The sequence below is a fragment of the Canis aureus genome, chromosome 14 (assembly GCF_053574225.1).
Source record: "Canis aureus isolate CA01 chromosome 14, VMU_Caureus_v.1.0, whole genome shotgun sequence".
Taxonomy (NCBI): domain Eukaryota; kingdom Metazoa; phylum Chordata; class Mammalia; order Carnivora; family Canidae; genus Canis; species Canis aureus.
The window spans coordinates 12,333,410-12,359,479 of NC_135624.1; the positions used below are offsets into that span (position 1 = coordinate 12,333,410).

Here is a 26,070-nt window from a genome sequence, read left to right on the forward strand (position 1 = left end):
CAACAGTTCTATACTTATGTAGAAGATCTAGATACAGAAATACATGAAAGATGAATAAATCCAGTAGTTTGTGAGCTGTTACCAGGAAACTTTCATCCAGTGTTCAATCTAGCATTAAGATTCAACGAAACAGAAGGAAATAATACCAAGGAATAAATTCATTTTAGGTTAAAGGAAAAGGAAAGAAAAATGAAATTAAATAAAATATTTAAAATGCAATTGACTTACAAACCTTTAAGCTCTATTTTAAACTTCAACATCCTCACAAGATCTGGATCAAAGTTCCAGAGAATGACCAATGATGGTCATTAATAAAAAAAGAAGAACACTGGAGAAATTAAGAGAATATCATACCTATGCTTAGCAATATGATGTTTTTAAAATGTATAGTTGGAATAATAAGATAAAACATTTCATTAATCTTGTCATAGGTGTGTTTTTCTTTGTTTTTTTCTTTCTTTTTTTTTTTCATAGGTGTGTTTTTTGAGCCAGGAAAGAACTCTGGGACCTGATAGGGTTCTATAGAAGCCTTGATTGAGTGTGGTTGCAAAGTAGATGATCTGAATTATTAACAGGAACAGATGGTGGCAATTCTCAGTCTTGGAAATATTTTTTTTTACATTTGTCTAGGAGTTATCCAGTTATTTGTAAAAGGCACTTCTCACTGGGTTTAGGACAGAGCCAAAGGTTAAACACTAGCTCAGGGTCACACAATATCTTGATTTTCTGGCCATTATGAAAACAGGGCTCTTACTCCTTTCCACTGACCCCTGAGCTGTACTACCTTGTTGTCAGGCTGAGAAGATCTGCTTGTTTCTGTTTGTGGTTGGATGAAAGATGTTCACATGGCTAATTATCCCTGTGGCCCAAAGAAAAGCAGGTGAAGTCTGAGGTTAATGCAATATTGAAGTGTTAAGAGGCTTTCACAACTCAGAAAATTCTCTTAGCTGAGCTGGTTCTCCTGAAACGTTGAGTCCTGTTTTCCGTGGCATGGTGCAGCTGATGTTGTCACTCTGTGGTCAGGAGCAGGAAAGCTGGTGGGGTGGAGAGAGATTAGCGGTCTGAAAATATGTAATTGGAATTGCATGGCAACAGGGAGTTGACAGCCCTCAGGGACCACAAACAGGAGAGGACCAACAGCTCAACTGAATTAAAACAAACTGTGATTTTGAAAAAATAGTGGGGGAGAAACATCATTGAGTATTTAAGAATTTGATAAATTATAGATGAATTCTGTAATGCCTACCTTAGAAGATAAAGTGTTAAATGAGATAATATATGTAAGAAAATTAGTATAGTGCCAGGATCATAGTTATTAATCAATTAAAAACCTGATAGTTTTTATTCTTATTATGTATGGGGAGAGCAGATCAGTATACCTTAATCTTAGAAGCAGTATTATTTCATTGGAATTTTCCCCCATTTGCACTAGAGAATTTTGATCCTCGATTCATATCCTGTACCTGACATTGTGGGTGGAAAAACTCCACTCATGAATTCAGAGAGGGCAGGCACTTTGCTACGGCAGTTGCCATCCAACTGACTGTGGTTAGTTTGTATAATTGAAGCCAAGCAAAGCTAAGGCAATGCTGGTACATGGATCCTTCTGTTAAACTAAATAAAGAACAATGAGACCATTTTTATGGGGGGAGGAGAAAAAAATATTTTTAAAAGTAGAGAATGGCTTGAGACTAGGAACCTTAGGATGTATCTAAATGTTACCAAATATTGAGAAGAAACTGCACAAAAAAATCTATTTAGTCACCTACATGTTTCTAGAAATCCAATGTTTGATTTCATCATAGACAAAATCAGAGGAGGATTAGATTTTTTTCCCTGGCATTATGAGACACGGTCTCAGCATCTTTCTGGCTTATAGGTCCCTCTATCTAGAATTAGAATAAATTAGAATTTATATCATGTATTCATCCAGGACCAGCACAGCTGCTTTCTGGGATGCCAGTCCACTGTTAAGGCCCCTCTTCAAACTATAAAGGACTATTTGTTTTGTGAAGAGTTTGCATAGTATTGGAGCACAGTTTGAGGTCTGGTTCATTGGAATGAGCCAGCCAAGTTTGGTATCTTGGTGGTTTAAAGTCAAAGGATTAAAATTTACAAAGCAATGACGTTTAACTTTCCTTCCTGTACCTCAAATCTATCTCAAAGAGATCAACCAACAAAATTCCTTCTGAAGTTCAAAAAAATTAAGTCAATTCAAATCTGTAATAATGTCATCTGGAGCATCTGGGAATTTTAGCAAGAATAGTTTTTGCTCAGAACAAGATGATAAAGAATGAGCAGTATGGAGATAGGTTTAATATAACACTGTACACAAAGCAGATGTTCCAAATGTTGGTTGTTGAGTGAATGAATTGAAAAATTTTAAATAAAGGTGGTTTTGACATGAAGATCAAGAGTTAAACACAACTTTTCAACTTCACTTGTTGTATGTAGAGGAAATATAAGTGTAAAAGCAAGACCTCAATAGTCTGAAAGACATGGATTCAAATCCTCAGAATATCACTCGTGTTTTTCAAGTTTTCTCAATCATAAAATATTTTTTTAATCTACAAGAATTTTTTTGAAGATCACATCAGATATTTATAGAGAACTATACCTAACTCACAGTAGGTGCTCAATAAATATTGGTTCTCTCTCCCCTAGTTGTTCTTTTAGCCCTCTTTTAAGCGTGATTTTAATTCCAAGCTTAAATGCTTAGCATGCAAAGGAATAAAAGGAAAATTCTGAGATACATCTTTTGGAGATTCAATTCTAGTGATCCACTCCATATTTATCTTCTATGATTATGTCATTGGATGGACTATACAGCAATGAGCAATGCATTCAAAGGAGTATTGGCAATAATTGATCAATTTATTGATGAATATATAAAGATTTTAACAAATTCATCAAAACTCATGGGATATTTAAATGGTATTACAAAATCTACCTATGAAGTTGTTTTGGGGAAAAAAATCACACAATGGGATCTTCTTATTCCAAGAAAAGAATTCCAGAGAACTAATGTTATGGCTAATGCAAGAAACTATAACATTTAGAGAATTCACCAGTCTGCCTAAAAATCCTATGAAGCTGTCTCTGTTATCCTCAAACATAGATCAAAGTAAGACTTTTCTGTTATGTTCAGTACCTATCTCATAAAGTCAGTACACATTTGGAGTACTAGTTCCTGCCTTATTATCACATGACTTCAGAGCATTGAGCCTAGGGAGGAGTAAGTTGCTATGCAGTTCTACACTGGAAGAGTCTAGGCAATGAAAGGAAACAAATCTTGAGGGCAACGAAAGCTGAATGTAGCCATCCCTCACTATGGCAGGGAATGTGGTTCACAGGAAGAACATAGACAGTAGTCAGCTTAGTGAAACAGCCAAGCAACAGGAACAGGCATTTCATAGAGAACATTACAGGGAACCAAACCTCAAAAGCAACCAAAAGATAAAGATGACTTCAAACAGACTTCAAATAAGCTCTCAGCATAACACAATCCCAGGGCAGATTGTATGGGCCAAAAACCAAACACTGTGGGAGATACAGAAAATCAGCAAACCTAGAAGAATCCAGTTGAAATCAGAACAGACATAACTATTTTGACCACTCTTCTGCTCATTCCCTAGATGAGAAATAACCAAATATTGATATCAGAACCCTACTGAATAGTATTTGACTTATTATCAATATCTTAATTTAAGTTCAAGTATGGCAAATTGTACAGTTCCCATGTCAATGAATAGATTCAAACATTTTCAAAATCTCCTATTATTTTCATACAGTCCCAAGTTAAAGACTTTATTAAACATGGGTGCCTAGACTACAGGAATCCAACTTGACAATTATAGTTAAATATTGTTACCTGGAGTTTGCAAAATTAGATTAGCACCCTTCCTTAAAGACTTGTTTCAACAAGGATTTACCAACATGTTGTACTATGATTGTTTGCTTTTGTGCCTGTATTCTCCATATACCATGAGCTTAATGAGAATGTTTATTTGTGTAAATATACATGTGGTATTATTTGGTGCTCCATGAATTTCTTAAACAGTGGTGTGTATGTATATGCATTTCTCTGCATATTGTAGAGATGGGAGTGTGGCCTAAGGTATTTTTTAAAAATGCTTTCCCATTTATTCCTACTATGCACATAGGATCACTTATGAGCTAAATTCATCATGTCCAACACGAGTTTGATTGACTCTTACTCTAAAGAAGATGGGGTGTACGTAACATGATGAGCGCTGGTGTCATACTCATGTTGGTAAATTGACTTTTTAAAAATTTTTAAATTTTTCATTTTTTATATGTATATTTTTTATTGGAGTTCAATTTGCCAACATATAGTATAACACCCAGTGCTCATCCATCCCATCAAGTGCCCCCCTCAGTGCCCATCACCAGTCATCCCATCCCTCCACCCACCTCCCCTTCCACTACCCCTTGCTCATTTCCCAGAGTTAGTCTCTCATGTTTTGTCACCCTCTCTGATTGTTCCCACTCATTTTCTCTCATTTCCCCTATAATCCCTTTCACTATTTTTTTATATTCCTTGTTTGAGTGAAACCATATAATTATTGTCTTTCTCCAATTGACTTACTTCACTCAGTATAAAACCCTCCAGTTCCATCCATGTTGAAGCAAATGGTGGGTATTCATCATTTCTAAGGGCTGAGTAATATTCCATTGTATACATAGACCACATCTTCTTTATCCATTCATCTTTTGATGGACACCGAGGCTCCTTCTGCAGTTTGGCTATTGTGGACATTGCTGCTAGAAACATTGAGGAGCAGGTGTCTCGGCTTTTCACTGTATCTGTTTCTTTGGGGTAAATTCCTAGTAGTGCAATTTCTTGGTCATAGGGTAGCTCTATTTTTAACTCTTTGAGGAAACTCCATGGCCTAAAGTATTATACTGGGAACAGCTATCCTTATCTTTTCATCTTGCCTGTTATAACCCATCAGTCTTCACTTGGTTCCAGAAACATCATACTAATTGTCATGGATTGTATATATCTGAGTGATAAGACCAGTTAGTGAAAAGTAGTAATACCAAAGAGACAAAGGTCAAAAAGTCTGAAGATTCAATGTCATGTGGGTCAGTGGGCCTAATACTCCATGGAAGTTATTCAGAAATTCTGTAATTGAACCATGGTAGCTAGGGTTAGCCTTGTCTGTAGACTGCTATGGTAACTAATTATGGGACCTCATCTATGAGTTTAACATGTCATATGAACCAAAACAACTAGTAGTTGTATGGATTGAACTGGGTTTCAGATAGGCAGGGCCAAGCTGCATGACTCCAGTGGGGCACCACTCACATTGTCATCTATGTGAATTGTGCTCCATGGAATTGTGCAGCGGATAATGTGTGAGTTATGTATGTACTCCGAAGGGAAGGTAGATTTAGATGTGTAGCAGATGCTATCAGTGCCCAACCCATATTACTCAAATGTCTCACTTTGCTCTGCCTGATTTCCAATTTCCAGATAAGCCCAGGGACTTGTCCTCTCCAATCCCAATACCTCAACTGTGAAAAGTGGCATGTAGGAAGTTAATACTTATAGAATAGTTCTTGACCAATAATTCTGGAAGTTGTCATATACACACATGCATATGTGCACACACACACAAATATCATTGATTAATTGCCTTCCATTTCTTGTGTCACCTCTCCACTTTGCTTTCATTATTGCCTATACTTGTCAAGTACTTGTATACTTGACTTGTATACTCTATGACTTCATATAATCTTCTGAGAGATCTGAAACTAAAACAAAGTACAACCTAGATTTGCTTAAAAATTTCCAGAATGTGGTTGTGGCTCTTGTCCCTTTAGAGAAGGCCTCTTCTTTGTCTATTGGAGTTGGAGTAGTGGCCCTGAACAGCTGCCAGGATAGAAATGGACATTCTTGCAAAATGTAACATCAAATCTATCATCTATGCCCATTAAATAAATAATTTAAAATCCTAACTAGAGTCCCCTAATGAGTCACAAGACATCAAATGAATGTTGTTTCTGTTTCTACCGAATATTACAGGCTCTTTAAAGTAATTCTGGTCATAATCTTATTCTGTTTTCAGATACATGGAAGCAAAATGTAAAAAAAAAAAAATTAAAAAACTTTTCTGCTAGCCATTTAGAGAATTAAATGGTAGAAAATTTTAAATTTAGAAGAGGTGACACAGAATTTCAGAGGATGTGACACAGCAGTTAAAAATACACTAGGAAATGGTGAGTATGCTTGCATTTATACCAATGGAACATAGACCTAGGCCAATGCTATCCATAGTTGTTAAAAGATACTCATTCCAGAGAATGTCACTCATTTGGAAACGAATGGAAACATGTCATGTTGAATACAGTTTAGTATGGGGAATTATGACAAGGAGGTAATACCGTTCATATTAATTGTATCATAGTAACAAAATAATTTGAAAGTAGAAAGAAAAACAAAAAGGATAGATGGAGAAAATGATAAACTAGCTTTTTAAAAAAAGGAGATACAATTGTGACAGACTTGTGTAAAAGGTGGGGGAATATTGAATGTGAAATTCTGAAAGTGTATTCAAAAGGAGAATTATCATAGAGGGGAAGGGAAAGATATCAGGATTGGATAGCAGAAATAATGTTAGAAGTCAGTAAGTTAGGAGAACATATACGGGATACCAAATCTTACGTAAGAATACTTTTGGGGACTTTAAATCAGCTCCTGTCATTCTTTGACTCAAATCTTCCACTGGCTACCAATCTCCCTCAGAATAAAAGCCAAAAATCCTTCCAGTGGAACCCTACCTGATCTTCCCTCTTACTTCTCTATCTTCATCTCCTCTATAACTCTTCTTGTTCATTCATCTCCATATACAATGGCCTTCTTTCTGGACCTCATACATGCTAAGCATTATCTGTCCTATCCCAAGGTCTTGGCGCAGGATATTCCCTCAGCCTATGGGGATATGTACATAGTTCATTCCCTCTTCACCACATCTTTACTCATATGCCACCTTCCCAATTAGGCCTTCTATGATCATCCTGTTTAAAATGTCAACTTTCTCCTGATCATATTGCTGTATTTTCTAAAATAATATTTTTGGCCTTCTAACAAAATGGCCTAATATACTTAACATATAAAATTTATCTTTTATTTAACTCCTCTCCCTGCCCTTCAACTGGAACGTAAGCATGTGGAGGGTTGGAATTCTAAGTTTCTTTTCATTGACATACCTCAATCTGAATGAATGAATGAATGAATGATGACTTGTTGGTTGCTCTGTTAACACCAGCAACTGGCACAAAATAGTTACTGAAAAAATTCAATGAAAGAATCAATGAACCTTTATGGGCTTGACTAGAAAAATCTTATAGATGTTGAAGTAAAATTTCAAATTAACCTTGACTTTGGTCACAGACACGAAAATGTAAATCAAAACACTATTCACAGGCTGATTATTTATTTTCACTACTGGAATTTATAGTTTAATCTTTAGTTGTGAGATATCTCATCATAAATCTCTTAAATCCAGCATCTTACTATCTAGGCTAAATGATATGAATTTTATTTAGGTGACATTTGTGAGATAAATACAGTTTCTAGGAGACAATTTGTGATATGTCTATGGTGATCCAGCCTAGAGGGAAGAGAATATAATCTAGTTTCTCTTCTTTCTACCATGGTTCCAAATAATTAGTCATTCAATCTGTATTTTTATAAATTTTTTTAGTATATATGCTGCTAAAGCAAGCACTATTTTTACAAAATTTTCAGTAAACACAGTGTAAAAATACTGACCTTAACATAAACATAAAAACATAAGAATATTAAGCTTCTTAAATAAAGATTACTTTTAACTGAATAAATTAACATAAAATGCATTATATACATATCAGTGAGCTAGAAGTATGTTAGAAAATTTTCTAAAAAATATTTGAAAATATAGTAGCTTCAATTTAATGTGAAAAAAATATTGATTTTTGGCTGAAGTAGTTTCAAAACAACCTTGGTATTTTGACCTTTTCTGAAACAAATGAATCATGCGCAATTTGACCAGATGACTCTTTTCCAAAAATGGCTCAAACTCTAGCCATGTTTCCACCATTACCTTGTGGCAAGAGGGAATATTGACAAGTAATGACAGTTACTTTGACTCCTTGTTTTTGCCACAAAATACATCTTTCTGTACTGATCAGTATTTTAATTGTACTTGGGCATGAGACTAAATGTGGTTAATTGACCTTGGAGCCATGAGATTGTGTCAGACTACATCTTCCTGTATACTTTTTAATAAGACTTGAATTTAAGGGTATGTTCAGATAGATGAGTTGTGACAAGCTACAGTGATTCAACCTTTGATATTTTGTTTTTACTCTATCACCAGCTTGCAATGGCACCCCAAATTCAGTATGGTCTTGAAATAGATCACTGTAGATATTACTTTGACCATGACCATATCTAGATTTCAAGTAGGAAACCAGTTTTCATGCTGTGTTTCTCCTGGAGAGGGTATCACTTAAGAGAAATGCCTATTTTTACCTCCAGAACAAAACACTAGATAAAATGCATTAATCCTTCTTTACATTTTTCAGGGGAGGATATATTTTCATAAAGAAGAAATTCTTTTTTCCTCCAGTTTTATTGAGAAATGATTGACATACATCACTGTATAAGTTTAAGGTGTACTGCAAGATGATTTGGTTGACACCACAGTAGGTTTTACTTAATATCCATCATGTCATATAGATATTTAATAAAAAGAAAAGAAAAAAATCCCTTCTTCTTTTGATGAGAACTCTTAGGATCAACTCTCTTAACCATTTTTCTACATATCATATAGTAGCATTAACTATAGTAATCATAGCGTACATTATTATATTTCTAGTACTTATCAATCTTATAACTGAAGGCTTGTAAGTTTTGACCATATTCCTCCAGTTTTCCTCTCCTGACCCTCAACTTCTGGTAACCACAAGTCTGATCTCTTTCTATAACCAAAGTTTCGTTTTTTAGATTCCACGTATAAATGAGATCATACACTGTTTGTCTTTCTCTGATTAACTTCTTGGCATGATGCCTTCAAAGTACACCAGTGTTTTCACAAATAGTAGGGTTTCTTCATTTTTATGACTGAATAATATTCTTCACCTATGATGTACTAGAAGTATATGTAGTTGTTTTTATGTCTTGGTTATTGCAAATAATGCTAGTATGAACATGGGGGTGTAGATATATTTTTGAGTTAGTTTTTTCATTTCCTTTGATATATTCCCCAAAGTGGAATTGCTGAAACATATACTAGTTGTATTTTTATTTTTTTGAGGGATCTCCATACTGTTTTCCAAAGTGGTTGTACCAACTTATGATCTGAGAAACAGTACTCAAGCGTTGGTTCCCTTTACTCCACATCTATGCCAGCATTTGTCATCTTTTCTCTGTTTGATGATGGCCATTATAACAGGCATAAGGTGATACCTCATTGCAGTTTTAATTTGTACTAATGACTAGTGATTTTAAGCATCTTTTCATATACTTAATTGGCCTTTTATGTATCTTCTTTGGAAAAAAATGTCTGCTTGGGTACTTTATTCATTTTTTAACTGGATTATGGGTTTTCTTTGCTATTGAGTTGTATGAGTTCTTTGTGTATTTTGGATACTAATCCCTTATCAGATAAATGGTTTACAAGTATTTTTTCCCATTTCATAGGTTGTCTTTCATTTTGGTTTGTGTTTTTTTTTTTTTTTTTTTTTTTTGCTGTACAAAAGTTTTTTAGATGGAACTCCACTTGTTAATTTTGATGTTGCTTGTGCTTTAGGTGTGATTTCCAAGAAATCATTACAAAGACCCATGCCAAGGAGCTTTTTTCCTGTTTTTTTTTTTTTTTTTTCCTAGCAATTTCATGGTTTTAGGTCTCACAGTGAATAACTTTAATTCATTTTGAGTTAATTTTTGTGACTGGTGTTAAGAAAAATTCTTTTAGAATATTAAGTGAAGAATGAAGATGACAAAAACAATAGCTTTCAATTACATAAATATAGTATTAGAAAATTTGGGCTTTGGGGGAACTTAGTTTTATATTAGCATGTCAATTAAAATATCTGGAACATGTTTTCCTATGCTGCTGCTGCTGCTGCTATTATTATTATTATTATCATCATCATCATGCCCATGCCTAGTTTTGTTAGATTCTTTTAAACAAAAGAAGACCACAATTATTGTTAGCTCTACATATAGCCCATATAAGCCAATTATGGGATTACTCTAAAAAAAAAAAAAAAAAAAAAAAGAGAAAGAGAGAGAGAGAGAGACCCCAGCCACTCACAGGAGGAACTGAAAGTCACATCCAAAGAAATGTGATCTTAAGCCCAGTGATAAATTTTGAAGAGGCTGGAACAAAGCAAAAGGTGAGGGTGATGAAATGTTCAACCATGTCACTGCTAACTGCCTAAAGAAATGATGGAGACCATGGATGCAAAGATGTTTCAAGGCAATAAAACTTGTTCAAAAAGTAAAAAGTAGTAGAGTCTGCCTAATATAAAACCCCAGAAGCTCATGGCACTAGCACAATATTTTCTTTATAACTGAAGAAGGTGATTTAGAAAAGGACTTTTTAACAAAACAAGTACTGAAGACTTTTTAAAAGTAAGTGTGTTCTAGAATTTCCATTTGCTGTTTTAGAACTACTTCAATACAATTTAATATTTCTCCTTAAATTTATATTTTCTGTAGCACCTTGAGCATGCCAATCACTATTTTGCCAACCACAATACTTTTAGGAATACAATTCCTGAATTTAGAGAGATATTTCTGTAAAATTTATAGAAAAAAAGAAATGTTGCAAAATGTTAACAGTGTTTATCTGTGGGTGAAGAGATCATAAGTAGCTTTTATTTTCTTTTATGTTTCTTTCTATATATTTCAAAATTTCTCATGTCTAGTTATTATTTTCATAATAAAAATTCTGTTAAAAATGACTGCAATTTTCTGGGAGACCAAGAGAAAAGATCACTTGGTTAGTTGGTAGAATTTTAATACTGTGGATGGGTACTAGTACTGAGACTTAGTTATGTGTTCATATGTTGACAGTCTTTGCCTGTGGTTTTTGTTTGTTTGATAGCCCATATGTCTGGGCTAGAAATGACCAGGAATAATTTCACTTGGTTGATGGGAAAAGGCAAATGGCTAAAACCATTAAAATGGTATGGATTACTTCACCCATGCTTATTTGTTAAAGGAAGAGAGAGGGGAATGGAGTGGGAGAACACACTTGGCCTCAGCCAAGTGACTACTAGTTATTAAACCTTTGTAGACGTAATCTTTCTAAGTCTCCCTTCTAATATACTCTTCTTCCATTCATTTCCATACCAATAAATGGCATCTTTTCTCTCACGCTTTGCACCTAGAAATCTAGAAGTCATCTTGACCCATTTTTCTCCTTCATTGCTTAAATCAAAGTCTTTTTTTTCCTTTTTTTTAATTTTTACTTATTTATGAGAGAGAGAGAGAGAGAGAGAGAGAGAGAGAGGCAGAAACATAGGCAGAGGGAGAAGCAGGCTCCATGCACCGGGAGCCCGATGTGGGATTCAATCCCGGGTCTCCAGGATCGCGCCCTGGGCCAAAGGCAGGCGCTAAACCGCTGCGCCACCCAGGGATCCCCTTTTTTTTCTTATATCAAAGTCTTCACCAACCATCAACTAATGAATAGATAAACAAAAAGTAATGTATCTATGCAATGGAACATTACTTAGCCATTTAAAAAGGAACAGACTGATCCATGCTACAACATGGATGTACCTTCAAAATACTATGCTAAGTTAAAGAAGCTGGGCATAAAAGATTACATATTATATGGTTTCCTTTGTAAGAAATATCCAAAATAGGCAAATATAGACACATGCCATGAGCTGAGGAGACGAAGGAATGGTGAGTTATTTGGTTTTCTTGGGCTGCCATAGCAAAAAACCACAGGCCAGATGACTTAAACAGGATGGCAGAAATCTATTTTCTCACAGTTCTGGAAGCTAGATGTCTGAGATCAAGCTGCTGGCAGTGTTGATTTCTTCTGAGTTCTGTCTCCTTGACTTGTGGATGGATGTTTTCCCCCTCTGTCTTCATATGGTTTCTTCTTTGTGTAGGTCTATGTCCTTATCTACTCTTCTTATCAGGAAACCAGTCAAGTTGGATTATGGCCCACCTGTATGATCTCATTTTACCCTAATTTCCTCTTTCTAGGCAGTATTTCCAAATACAATCATATTCTAAGATACTTAGGGTTAGAACTTCAACTTATGAATTTTGGGGGCTAGGGTACAGTCACAGTTCAGCAAATAAAGAGGAGTGACTGCTTAATGGGTATAAATCTTTTAGGGTGATGAAAATGTACTGAAACTAGACAGTGGTGGTGGTTGCAGACATTGTGAATGTACTAAATGACATTGAATTGAATACTTAAAATGGTTAAAAATGGCAAATTGTATGTTGTATCTTACCTCAAAAAAAAAAAAGTCATCACCTGGCATATTGATTTCATCTTTTAAAATGAATCACATCAGTGTACATTTGCCATCTCTACCACTCTAGCCAAAGCTACCATTATTTCTTACATGATATATGTCAACAATTTCAAACTACTCGTCTTGTTTCCACCCTTGGTCTGCTCCAATTTGTTCTCTGCCCTGAAGCCAGCTGGGTCTTTTGGAAATGTGGATTCAATTATGTCACTCCCCAGATTAAAACATTTCAGTGATTCCTCATTTTCTTTAGAATCAAATCCAAAGTTTTTGTTTATGGCTACAGGCCCATTATGCTCAGGTCTTTGTCTACATCTCAGCTTTGTTTCTTCTTTGTTTCTTTTCTTCTTCTTTTGTTTCTTTCTTTCCCCACTGTCTAATTTGCTCTAATCTTAACCTGTCTTCTTTTAACTTTTAGCAAGCCAGGATATTTCTTATCTCCAGGCTTCTGCTTATGCTATTCCTTTACCCCTACTGCCCTGCCTTCACTCCTAGCCTACCTAAAGTCTATCATCATTTTTATCTTACCTCAAATATCACTTCCTCAGGGATATTTTTCTTTGATTTTTCCATCTAAATTATTCTTTTTCATAGCACTCTGTTTCTTTTTTCAAAGTACATAGGACAATTAAAAATTACCTATGTATATTTATCTGTTTAATGTCTATCTCTTCTACCAGATTGTAAGCCTTGTGAGAATCGGAATCATGTGTATTTGGTTATTCTCAGCACATGGCACAGCATGCACTACATAGTTGGCATTGGATATTTTTCATTCAAAAATATTATTTAATAAATAAATGAAAAAATTAATAGAATTAGACTAGAACATTTCAAAAGCTTTATCCATCAAATGATGATGTGGTTTATAATTAAATTTTTCCCTTCCTTAATATCAGGGATTGAATATAGAAACTCATATAAACTGACAGACTCTCACATGAATAATCTCACAGTGTTCTACTGTGGCTCTCAAAAACTTCCAGTAATTTACACAGTAAGGACCAACTTCTGCTGAAACAAGGGCAGGACTCAGTAAAGAGATACATGGGCATTAATAAAATAGAGTACATAATAGATTAAATCACAAAAATGAGAAGTTAGTCTTTTGTTTTCTTTGATAAGTATGTTAAAGAAAAAAAGAAGATAAAATAATATAAAAGAAAGAAAACATAGCTACAAATAGTAATGTCAAGAATTCTTGACAGAACACCATGAATAATTTTTTGGTTGAAAGGGGAAAAAAACAAAGAAAATGAATAAGTAAGGAAGTATAAATTATTTCAAATGACTTGAAAAGAGGTAAAAATTGATTACATCAATTATATTAAAATCTATCCCTATAAAAGAGATGAGCTCAAAATTAATTTATAGGCAAATTATGTTTAACTTTTTTTTAAGATTTTTTTTTAATTTGAAAGAGAAAGAAATAAAGAGAGGGAGCAAAAGCATAGGGAGGGACAGATGGGGTGGTGAGAAGAGAATCTCAAGTAGACTGCACTGAGTGTGGAACTAGATGTGGGGCTCTTTCTCATGACCCTGAGATTGTGATCTGAGCCAAAACCCAGAGTCATACACTCAATCGACTGATCCCACTCAGATCTCAGTTTAACTTTTAAAGAAAAGAAAATTGCTCTGTTAAATAATCTTTCTAAAGAATTAAAATGTTGAAAACTTCAAAACTCATTTAATTAAGCTGCATAACTAGAAAATAAAAGAATACAAATATAGGAAAGTATAAATTAATCTCATTTACAAATATGAGTAAAAGTATCTTAAGTTAAAGAGTCAGAAATGAAAACCAGTAATTTTTCAGAGAATTATAAAATTCCTAAATATGATTATTCTAGAAGTGTACTAATGCCTTAGCATTGGGAAATCTATTTATATAATTCAATTGAACTAACAGATTTAGAGAATATTACACAATTATTGTAAAGGGCATTTCTCATGAATCAAAACCATTCTTAATAAAGTCATACTAGGAATAAATAGGTTCTTCCTTAGTTTAGTTTTTTAAAAAAATCTGTCAGAAAAACTTAGCAAATATCATAAAGGTGAAACATTAAAAGTGTTCCCACTGAAGTCTTGACCAAAATAAGAATGCTGAAAACTATCATGATTACTAGAACCAGGAGTCCTAAGCAATGCAATAAGGTAAGAAAAGAAAATGAGTTAGAAGTATTGAAACAAGGGACTCAAACTTTTATTATTATAAACAATAGAATTTCAAGAGAAGGAATAGAATGATAATTTTAGTAAAATGAGTTGATACAATGTCAATATACAAAAATCAACATCTTTTCTATGTACAATTAAAAACTAATTAGAAAACTGAAAGATCTAATACAATGAGAACACAAATTATTAAAATATTCATGAGTCAACATAGCAGAGTGCATATGACATTTATAGGGGAAATTATATGATTTTACTCAAATATATAAAATAAAGCCTAAGTGAAAAAGCCTCAGGATAAGAAAACTCAATAGCATAAATAAGTATGTAAATAAATATATAAATTAAATGCAATATGAACTAAAATCCTAACAAGATTTTTTAAATGATAGTTACAAGTGTCTCTTAAAATTCATCTGAAAGAGAAAACATGCAAGGATGTACTAAAAAGAAAAATTGAGAAAGATAAATAATATAGGTTTAAATTGGGAAGGGTGATTATTCCTTTGTTTTTTATTTTTCCTTAAAGAAGAAAGAATTTTTGCTCCTCCTAGGAGGGAGATATTATTGGAGTACATTTTCTTCCTTGAACTGTTTGAATAATTTCTTTGCAGATCTCACTCTTCCCACAGTTAGGTCCTAAGAACTAGATCTGTAGAGAAGACATAGAAAGCCTCACTTTGGTCCCAAGCCAACCTATGTCCTTTAGCACAATATGTTGGAAGTGTTATATTTTACATGTTTACAAACATGTAGGTTTACAAAAACCTACAGACTTATTAAAGGAATGTACAGGAGGTTATTTTGACAATCATGAAGCTGAGGGGATCTATGTAAGACATTAAACCCCAAACCCATAAAAAAGCTTTTATCTTATAAACAAAAATGAACAATTTCTGGACAATGTGATACAAGAGCCAAATTTAAAGTAACAAACTGGAAGAAAATATTTGCAACAGATAGAGAAAGAGCCATCGGGAGTTCCTACAGCTCAATAAGGAAAAGCAAATATCCTAATAAGAAAAATAAACAATAGTTACAAACTGGCAGTTCTAAAAACATGGCCAGCATACATCTGAAAATATGCTTAAACTCACTAATAGAATTCAAACTGGAAAATTTTCCCCCATCAGATTAGCAAAATTTAAAAAGACTAGTATGCAAACTGGTGCTCTCATGAGCTGTTGGTCAGTATTAAACTTGGTTAAACCTTTTTCAGGTCAACTTGACAATATTTTTTGAATTTAGGATTTACATATTCTTTAACCAACAATTACTTCTGTCTTTAAAAATCCATATTTAATGGGGTGCCTGGGTGCCTCAGTCAGTTGAGCCTCTGGCTCTTGACTTTGGCCCAGGTCGGGAGATTGAGCCCAGAGTCAGGCTCTGTGCTCAGGGGAGTCTGCTGGAGATTTTTTCTCTTCCTTTCCCTCGGCCCCTCCCCCCACTCTCACTCTTGCTCTCTCTCTCTCAAATAAGTAAATAAATCTTAAAATAAAAAAATCCGTGTTTAATGTTTTTGTCCTCTCCCATAGTGATGTCCTTGCTAGATCTCCACCCCTTATTGTTCGCAGCTTGCATGCTCAGTTTCAACCAGGACTGTTCCCAAGGCTGCAACTCAGTTTCTCCTTACCTGTTTAGCCATAGTTTCTCAACAATAGGTGGCTGGGTTAAAAGGAGCTTCCATTCTTAGCCTCCTTGTGTGACATAATCAGAACCCTTTCCCACAACCATCTAGGCATAAGGTGAAAAACTCAACTGCCTGCTGACAGTCGTAAAATAAAAGAAAGTAAAAGAAATGAATGAAGCAAGGAGAGTAGAAGTATGTATGTTAGTAGTAGACTTTGAAAGCAAATTGCAGAACATGTACTCTGGCCAAAGTAATCCATATTTATATGTGAAATATCCTAACCTTTAAGTAGTTCACTAATTTTTTGTTGGTTTACTAAAACAAGGAAATTATAATTTGTGGAAGGCAAAGGAAACATAATTTGACTCATGAGCAATTTATTGATAAACCTCCAATCTAATCGTTTATTTACTCTGGTGTCTCCTAGTGCCCTAACCTACCCACATCCCTTAGATAAGGCCATCACAATTCATTGGAGGCTCTGGAAGTATTCATCTTCTAAAAGCAAAGGGTCTTATTAGGTTGCCTTTCCCAGAATCTCCTTAGCTCCTCTGCAGATGCATACATCTCTCTGTCATGACAATTCTGCATACCAAGGTTATGGAGTGACAGTGAACAGTATTTAATTAAACCTCTAAAGGTCCTGGTACTCTTCTCTCAAACAAGGGTGACTGCTCATCCTTTTATTATAGTCACTCAAGTGACTTGACCAGAACAATGTAAATCTGCTACAACTAAATCTTCCTCCATAAAGAGATGCATATGGTAAATCATGCATTGAAAAAAATTAATGTTCTACTAGTACCCCAACCACATGATGACTATTACAAAAGCCATGCATTTAAAGTGCAGGCAAACAACAAACACAAAATGTGTTCTGCTCAGAGAGAGTTAAGGGATCATAACCTCCAATTTAAAGGCCAAATTACTTTATCCAGTTTAGAGAGTAAGGCACTGTTTTCATAGAGTAATGAATCACATTTTTTCTGCCCCACAGAATTCTAATGCTGTCCAGTATGGTAAGATAGATGATCCTACTTAAAATTATATTTTACAAAGCAAAACAGATATAACTCAGTAACTGTGCATCTAATTGACTTAATTGCCTCATTTATCACATGACTTAAGTGAGCTGCTGTTTTCTACTCTGCTTCACCCATGTAATTCTTGTAATATAAGAGCTGAGACATGGTGCCAGGCATGAGCGAGAAATCCTCTCTCCTGAGAAAAGATATCAGTGGAGTGATGTTGGCTTTGGGTTCCAGTTTATTGAAAAATCAATGTCCATTTGTGCGACCAACACATATGGCTTTCTTCCAGGCTGATGATGGCTTCGGGAGGCTGACAATCACCTAATGAAGTCAGATCAGCTTACCCAGCACCCAAGTTACAGTTGGCAAAGTGACTTTGTCATTAAAATCCAGTTTATCATTCCTGTTGGTGTTTTTCTTTCCATCTCAGCGCCTCCTATCTGTTTCTCCTGAAGCCATAGTATTGTTTTTCTCTCTGTAGATAACAGACCAATGGCTCCAGTTTTAACGTTTCAAAGGGACTCTGTATGTTTGGTGCTCAAAGGATAAACAACTTTTTCCACAAGTTCGTGTCTGTCATTAAAGGCAGGAAAATACATATATATGTAGATAGTCCAACTCAGTCTTGACTCAGACATTTTTACAAGTCAGAGCCAGGTTTGTAATAGGCTCAATTGAAATGCATCAGATTAGCTGTCTTGGGTAAATCAACAAGGCTAGGTTTGTCTAATGTGTTGATACATTCCAATAAACAGAGTCCAGCTGACATTTTACATGAGGCTTTTAAAAAAACTAATTACCAGTACAGTAATACAATTTCCCCATTATTAAATGGAGTGGCAGTCTAAATTGCAATACTGTTTCTTCCCCCAGTGTTCTCTTTCCCTGGAGAATACATCCAGAGTGATAGTCAGTGGCGTCAGAAGCTCTGGTAAAGTTGGGGTTTTTTCCCCCCGAATCTGCCAAAAGCAACAAATAATTCTGTTAGGAAGTGCCAGCTCAGTCACTTAGCATGATTACTAGGTTCTTACTTGGGCCTGTTACGTGAAGACCTCCCTTTCTATTAGCTAAGAATGTTTTGATTACAGGTAACAAAACTAACTGGTTAATGTTAGAGAAAAAAAGGAAAAAGAAAGATTTCTATATATATAAATGTGCAAGGATGGCAAGCAGTCACAGAATCAATGGGAAGATAAAGAACTAGGCATAAGACTGGATATGAACCAAGGCATTTTTATGCCAAGCGGGAAGAAGCCAAGATCTTTTAGTCCAAATGGTTGGTCTGGAGCTGCTGCTGCATGTAGGGCACCATGGCTGCTTGCTGCTGCTATGAAAGAATCTAAGTGTCTTTATGTCCCTTGCTAAAGAGTCAGAGTCACATGTTGGAGCCTCTGGTTGATTGGGTCAAAACAAGATACTGGAAACAATAGAATATATAGTCATTTGTGCTTACCATTCCTAAAGAGAACAAACATCTAAAAGTTTGCAATCACTATAGTATGTCTGGACTGGTAAGTGGTATAAGCTGGAAGTGATCATGGACATTTGGAAAGATTCAAGCTCACGGCAATCTTGACCAGTGAAGAAGTGAAGACTACTGAGAGAGAGTCATGTTAAGAATTTTGCATAAAGAGGGCAGCCCTGGCACTCAGCGGTTTAGCGCCGCCTTCAGCCCAGGGCCTGATCCTGGAGACCTGGGATCGAGTCCCACATCAGACTCCTTGCATGTAGCCTGCTTCTCCCTCTGCTTGTGTCTCTGCCTCTCTCTCTCTCTCTGTCTGTCATGAATAAATAAATAAAATATTTAAAAAAGAATTTTGCATAAAGAAATATGTAAAATGGTTCCTGTAGGAGGCATAATAAATAGGGAACCAAAAGATAGGATAATAAATTAGTTAGGGAGTAGAGTCTCCAATAAAATCTCAAGGTCAAGATGAAATTTAAACAGGACATAAATTCGCAGTGTTCTGCAGTTGTAGTAAGGCATATCACCAAAGGATTTTAGGATACACACGTGCACACATGCATGTGCATATATACATGATTTCTGTACATATATGGAAATGACTCTTCTTGAATAATATTTTACTGGGCCAATAACAAAACTCCCATATAATCTTTGTTTAAGGCAGTATGTTTGATTCTCCTTCTTTTTTTTTTTTATGATAGTCACAGAGAGAGAAAGAGAGAGAGAGAGAGGTAGAGACATAGGCAGAGGGAGAAGCAGGCTCCATGCACCGGGAGCCTGATGTGGGATTCGATCCTGGGTCTCCAGGATCGCGCCCTGGGCCAAAGGCAGGCGCCAAACCTCTGCGCCACCCAGGGATCCCAGTATGTTTGATTCTCATCAACAGATTTACTTTAAAAGCCCTCAAATGGGAAAAGTGAAAAGAATCTGCATTTATTGAGTGTTCATGTTGTTTTAAGTATCTTTCTGTGTCATATCACTTAATCCTCACATCATATCTTCAAGATAAATATGAGCTGCTCAAGTTAAAGATAATAAAGATGAAGTTCAGAGAATGTAGGAGGTTTGCCCGAGGTCACATATAGCAAAAACCTATTTTGTGTGTATATGTATGTAAAACAGTCAGATATACTCCTAGACCTTATGTTCTCATCTCTCACTCCTCAGTCTGACTTCTGACCCCATCACTTCAGTAAAACAGCTCTAGCAAAGGTTATCAGCAGTTTTCATGTGACTAAATTCAATGGATACTTCTCAGTCCTCATCCTACATCATTTTAGCAGCATCTCACACACTGTACAATTCTTTCCTTCTGGAAACACTCTTATCTAAGTCATTTTGGCTGCTATATCAAAATACCGTAGACTGGATGCTTTAAACAACAAAAATTTATTTTCTCACAATTCTGGAAGCGAGAATTTCAAGATCAGGGGGCCAGCAACTTTCATTCCTGGTGAGGACCCACTTCCTGGCTTTCAGAGGGCTACCATCTTGCTGTGTGTTCACATGATCTGTTCTTGGTGGGAAGAAAAGAGAGAAGGCTTCTGTGTTTCTTCCTCTTCTTATAGGGGCATAAATATCATCATGGGCGATCTACCCTCATTATCTCGTCCAAACCTAGTTACCACCTTACCTCCAAATACTACCATGTTGGGGATTAGGATTTCAACATAGGAATTTTTGGAGGACACAAACATTCACCCCATTAGAACTCTCTTCTGCAGGGTGCCACATTTGCATGGTTATCCATTTCCCTCACTGGTTACTCCTGTTCTGTACCCTTTCTAGCTTTATCCATTTTTATTTGTATTCCTCCCTTATTATTATTCTTGCTATTCCTGGATAATTTTATTCAAGCCCACCTTTAATAACTACTAAGGAACAGATGTCTCATGATTTTATCTCTAGACCACACCTTTAATTTTTAAGTCCAGTTTAATTTACAGCTACCTATTTGATATTACTTATATCCTGCTCTTCCCCTGAACTTATAACCTGCTGTTCCCCCCCCAAACCCTAACCAACATACACAGATACATGAATATGTACATACATACTTGATCTTTTCTAGAATACTGTGTTACAAGGAATGGCACCACTATGAATCACACTGCAATTTTACGTTTATTGGCATAATTAGTGTCTGTTAGTTTATAGCCAGCCAGCCAAGATATTAATTGTGCATCTACTGTTCCAGTACTATTCAAAATTTGGAGCAAATAACAGTGACTTAGACAAGCAAAGCCCCTTTGTTAAGGATTTATGCTCCAGTGAGGAGATGCAGAGAATAAAAAGTAAACAGGGAGAGGGGATGGAGTGTAATTGAGAGAGCTGCTATAGCTAGGGAAGCCAATTCGGAAAAGATACCAAATGATTTGAGACTTGGATGATGAAAAAAGGGTAGCCACATGACATTGTTGAGGAAGAATACTCAAGTAGAAGGAGCAGCAACTATAAAGGTCTTGAGATGGAGATCAGTTTTACATGTTCTAGAACCTAAATGTAAGCCAGTATGGCTAGAATGTAGTGAAAGAGGATAGTGGAGAGAGGTGGGATTAGAAAGTTCTACAAGACAATGACATTCAGATTAGATTTCTGGAATGAGAAAGAAGTAAAACAACAAAAAAAGAAAGTTGAGTTAGCAATTGAAGGGAAAGTTATAAGAAGAGTTAAATCATTATTTAGGCTTTTCATTGTACCTCCTGAAACATGAGGAAGAGAAAACTGGCCTGGCATATTCTCAATCTTGGTGTCTACTTTCATACTTCTCCTTTTTAGGGGAAGTTTGGAGGCAGATGAGGTGGGCCTTTATCTGATGTCTCTAAAATCACACCATAATAAAAGGACAAAAACTGTTGAGTTTAGAAAATTGTGAGAGGACTGGAAATTTTGGCTAACATGTTCCTTGTATACAAAGGATTGAACATAGAAATTCTATTGACATCTAATTGCTGGCATGTGCAGGCTGATAAGTGTTACCAAATGCCTTCCAAATAAGTATGGGGTGGTGTGGAAAGAAATGTTTCTCTGTTGGCTAAATGGTGAAAGCAGTAACCTATTAAGAGAATTATTCTCAGAGACTGAATGCTAATTGATTTTATGTGCATGTCAAGAAGCCGATCAATGACAGGCTTGCCGCAAAATAGCAGAGCAAAGAAAAATATACAAAGCAGATTGTAGTCAAATGTGGAAAGTATCTGATCTTATCACTGAAAATATGTAGTTTAATGAACATTTTACCAGTTTGGTACACATAAACTCCATAAAATCCAGAAACTAGAACTCTTCAATTTCACTCTGAACAATTATAGATAACATGTAAATGTTTTTAACTAAAGAAAACCAATTTTATAACTTCATAATCTGAAAATTTTTTTATTGAAGTGAAATTCATATAATATAAAATTAACTATTTTATTTATTTATTTATTTTTTAATTTTTATTTATTCATGATAGGCACACAGTGAGAGAGAGAGAGGCAGAGACACAGGCAGAGGGAGAAGCAGGCTCCATGCACCGGGAGCCCGACGTGGGATTCGATCCCGGGTCTCCAGGATCGCGCCCTCGGCCAAAGGCAGGCGCCAAACCGCTGCGCCACCCAGGGATCCCAAAATTAACTATTTTAAAGTGTATAATTCAGTGGCATTTGTACGTACACAATGTTGTGCAACCATTGCTATCTAGTTTGAAACTATATAGTTCCAAAAAGTGGATACAACCCAAATGTCCGTCAATGGATGAGTGAGTAAAAAAATTGTGATTTATCCATACAATTGAATATTATTCAGCCATAAAAGAGTGAAATACATATTGCAATGTGGATGAACCTAGAAAACCTGCTAAGTGAAAGAAACCAGCCACAATAGGTCACATTATATGATTATATGATTCCATTTATATGAACTTTCCAGATTAGGTAAATCCATAGAAACTTTGTAATTTCTTATATGATAAATGATGACTGACTTCCTTAAGAACTATGAACTTTTGTGAATGTAGGGACTGTACCTTATTCATCTGTACATTTCTTCACCCCAAAATACAGTTTCAGACATACAGAGAACCCACTGTTATCAGTTAAGAACTGATACAATATACTTATCATAGAACTAAAACCACCACCAATATTTGCACGTATTTGTCATAAAGATTTGACCTTGCACAATTAATGGAAATAAGAGAAATAGTCTATGTGATGTTTATTTTCTAAATCTAGTGCTGGAACCTGATGTCCACGTTTAGGTAACTAGGAAGAAAAGATGATTGTGGAGTCAGGGAAACTAATACAAACTGGAAACTGTGATTTTGAACTGGAACCCTTAAGAATGAACTGGAAACTCTATAGGTTCCCTATCGCCTTCAAGTTTATTTCTGATGAAAAGTTCCTTCAGAAGCTAATGCCCCATTGTCACAGAGCTAAACACACACCTGGACCAGGAATTGGAGAACTTAGAGCAGGAGATGCAGTTGGATCTCCAGGAGTTGCTGCTGCTACCCTCCAGCCAGGAAATCAGGGAGTCAGTTCCAACAGGCAGGAGTTATAAAAGCACCCTGTGCTGCACCAACCTTGTCAGCACCAGAAGGTAGCTTCTGTCTTCTGTGTCAGCATCTGACCTAATCCCATGAAGGAAAGATGGATTCTGGGAAATGTAGTTCAAGCTAAGCTAAATTGAGGCAATGCTAATCAATCTCTCACAATTAGCAGGGATGCTTATAGAATAAATGAGTAAACCAGTGCAAGAAACAGTGTGTTAGCAAGCATTTCTGTAACTTCCTTGTCTGCACTGTGTGTGAAAAATATTTTTCAAGTGCCTATATAAACCAGAAAATGGACTGGGCACTTTACCAGCATGATTGTTTTGTTATATCGTCACAACAACCATATGACCTAATCACAATTTTTATTACACAATTATTTCTTTTTTAACTTTAGTTACACAGTTATTATTACAAAGGAAAGGAAGTGCAAATTGCTAAATAGCAATAGATATTTAGCTTACGTAGCAAATAATTGAGCTAGAAAACCAGATTGAGATCTATTCCACTATAAAGCCCATGCTCTGTCCACTATACTGCCCTGCTCCTGACAGACCTACATTGGTTTTCTCCACTCTGTGTATAGTAAAGTTATCTGCTGCTTTCTCCTCTCCCTTTTCTTCCTTTTCAAGAAAAAAAAATGGTCCACCCTTTTTCTCCATGTAACTATTTTTAGGGACGACTGAGTTCTATAATCTGGACTTGTTCAGTGGTGCCTGTCAGATGTTATCAGACTCGGCATCAGAAAATGACAGACACCTTTCCTTTTTTCTCTTAGGAGTGAATTACTCTCTCCCTCCCTGTCTCCATGCTCTGCTGTTACATTCACTTCCATGCTATCAATCTTTCATGAAACCATGAACAAGTCAAATTCTGAGATATTCTTCTCATCTGTTGTTGATAAGTCCCACATGTTTCCAAAAAGTGTGTTGTTTTGCAATGACACGATGCTTGATATTATGACAAAAAGACAGTATATAATTAGCAGACTAAAGAATTGTGTGTATTATTTGCCTAAGATGAGGCATAAAAGTCTTACTAGCTAACATTTTTTCAGTACTTGCCATGAGCATAGTCTGACCTAAGAGTTTTTTATATGAATTCTCTCATTAATCTAAATGACTAGCCAATAGAAGGGTTAACTATATATTGAGATTTTTTTTTTGAGATTTTTTTTAATGAACAAATCTGAACTTTGAGACATTAAAAAACTTGCTCAAAGGTACAGATTAGTAAATCATCAGGTCCCTTTGATCTGAAAGCCCTTGTTCTTAATTATCATGAAATGTCATTTAAAACTCCTTACCAATTTCTTCCTATTTTTTTCCTGGGGGTGGGCAGGAGGGATGAAGGGTAGAAGGAGTGGGAGAGAGATAATTTTTTAAAAAATATTTTATTTATTTATCTGAGAGAGAGAGGAGAGAGAAAGAGAGAGAACAAGCAGCAAGGGGAGAGGCAAAGGGAGAGGGAGAAGCAGACTCCCCGCCAAGGAGGGAGCCCAATGTGGGGCTAGATTCCAGGACCCTGGGAATACAACCTGAGCCGAAGACAGATGTTTAACTGACTGAGTGACCCAGACACCCCAGGAGAGAGAGAATCTTAAGCAGGATCCATCTCCAACATGGAATCTGATGTGGGGTTCGAGCTCATGACCCTGAGATCATGACCTGAGCGGAAATCAATAGTCAGACACTTAACTGACAGAGCCACCAATTTATTCCTCTTATTTAACAACTATCCATTCAATGTTCACTAGAGGGTCAGGTATAAATAGCAGATTAAAACACCGTGGCACAGGGCAAAACGAGGAATATAGTCACAATCATATTTTTTATATTCTAGTAGTTGTGTTCAAATACAGTTTATGCAATATGTAGTAATACTTGGTGGATGGAAGTCTTTTTGAATGTTCTCTCCAAAGAGCTGAGAATGCAGTAATTTTCCTCCTAAAGAAATTAAGATCATTGATCTTGTTTTAGTAGGAAGCAGTTAAGTCAATCTAATAACTGCGTTTAATAGACTGAGTTTTTAAAATTCAAGCTTTTGTCTTCAAATTTATATACACAAAATAAATGAGGAAATAATATGTCTTACTTTCATAAATTTTACCTTCTCATTACAATGCACTGTGAAGATAGGGACTTATAGAAAGAAGAATCCAACTTATGGTAGCAAATGCTAATGGAGATTTCTGCTGCTAGTACAGCAGATCCACTCTCAGGCTGTTTTAGATTATGCTTTTGCTATTTGTGCTATCATTTCCATTCTCTCCTCTCTAAATACCCCCCCCCATCTTTTCATCTTAGATCTTTAGTGCATTTATAGTGGAAAGGTTGTGAAATTCGACTGGACTGGGAAATGACATTAGAGAATGTAGAGCATAAGAAGATTGGAGACCTAGCCAAGGGGATCTTCTCTAGGGTCTGTTATCTACTTGTTTTCACATCGCACATAGTATTACTGATAGGAAGAGCCAGTGGATGTCCGCTCAGTCTAGTGTTTTCTGAAATGATTCTTTAATCTAGAGCTTCATTGCAACAACAATAAGAGTCACAGAGGTGACTCCTTCACAACATAGGATGAGAACTATGTCTGGTTTAACTTAAGCTACTTTTGTGGATATTGCATTATATATGACAGATGGGTTCTGACACAAGCTTCATTTCTTCCTTCACTACGTAAATTAATTTAGTTTGCTATGGCTCAGAAC

The 26,070-nt window shown here is 35.7% G+C and overlaps 1 protein-coding gene across 6 annotated transcripts in view; it reads left to right on the forward strand.

The window, feature by feature from the left end:
- The window catches only part of EMC2 (ER membrane protein complex subunit 2), a 251,640-nt gene extending 229,043 nt beyond the window's left edge, over positions 1-22,597 (forward strand). For 3 of the 6 annotated variants that reach the window (XR_013351589.1, XR_013351590.1, XR_013351592.1), the window contains 2 exons: positions 6,096-6,246; positions 22,281-22,597. The gene's annotated coding sequence lies outside the window, so the exon portion shown is untranslated. The remainder of the gene's footprint in view (positions 1-6,095; positions 6,247-22,280) is intronic. The other 3 variants (XR_013351587.1, XR_013351591.1, XR_013351593.1) reach the window with 1 other exon arrangement.
- The last annotated feature ends 3,473 nt before the right edge of the window (positions 22,598-26,070 follow it).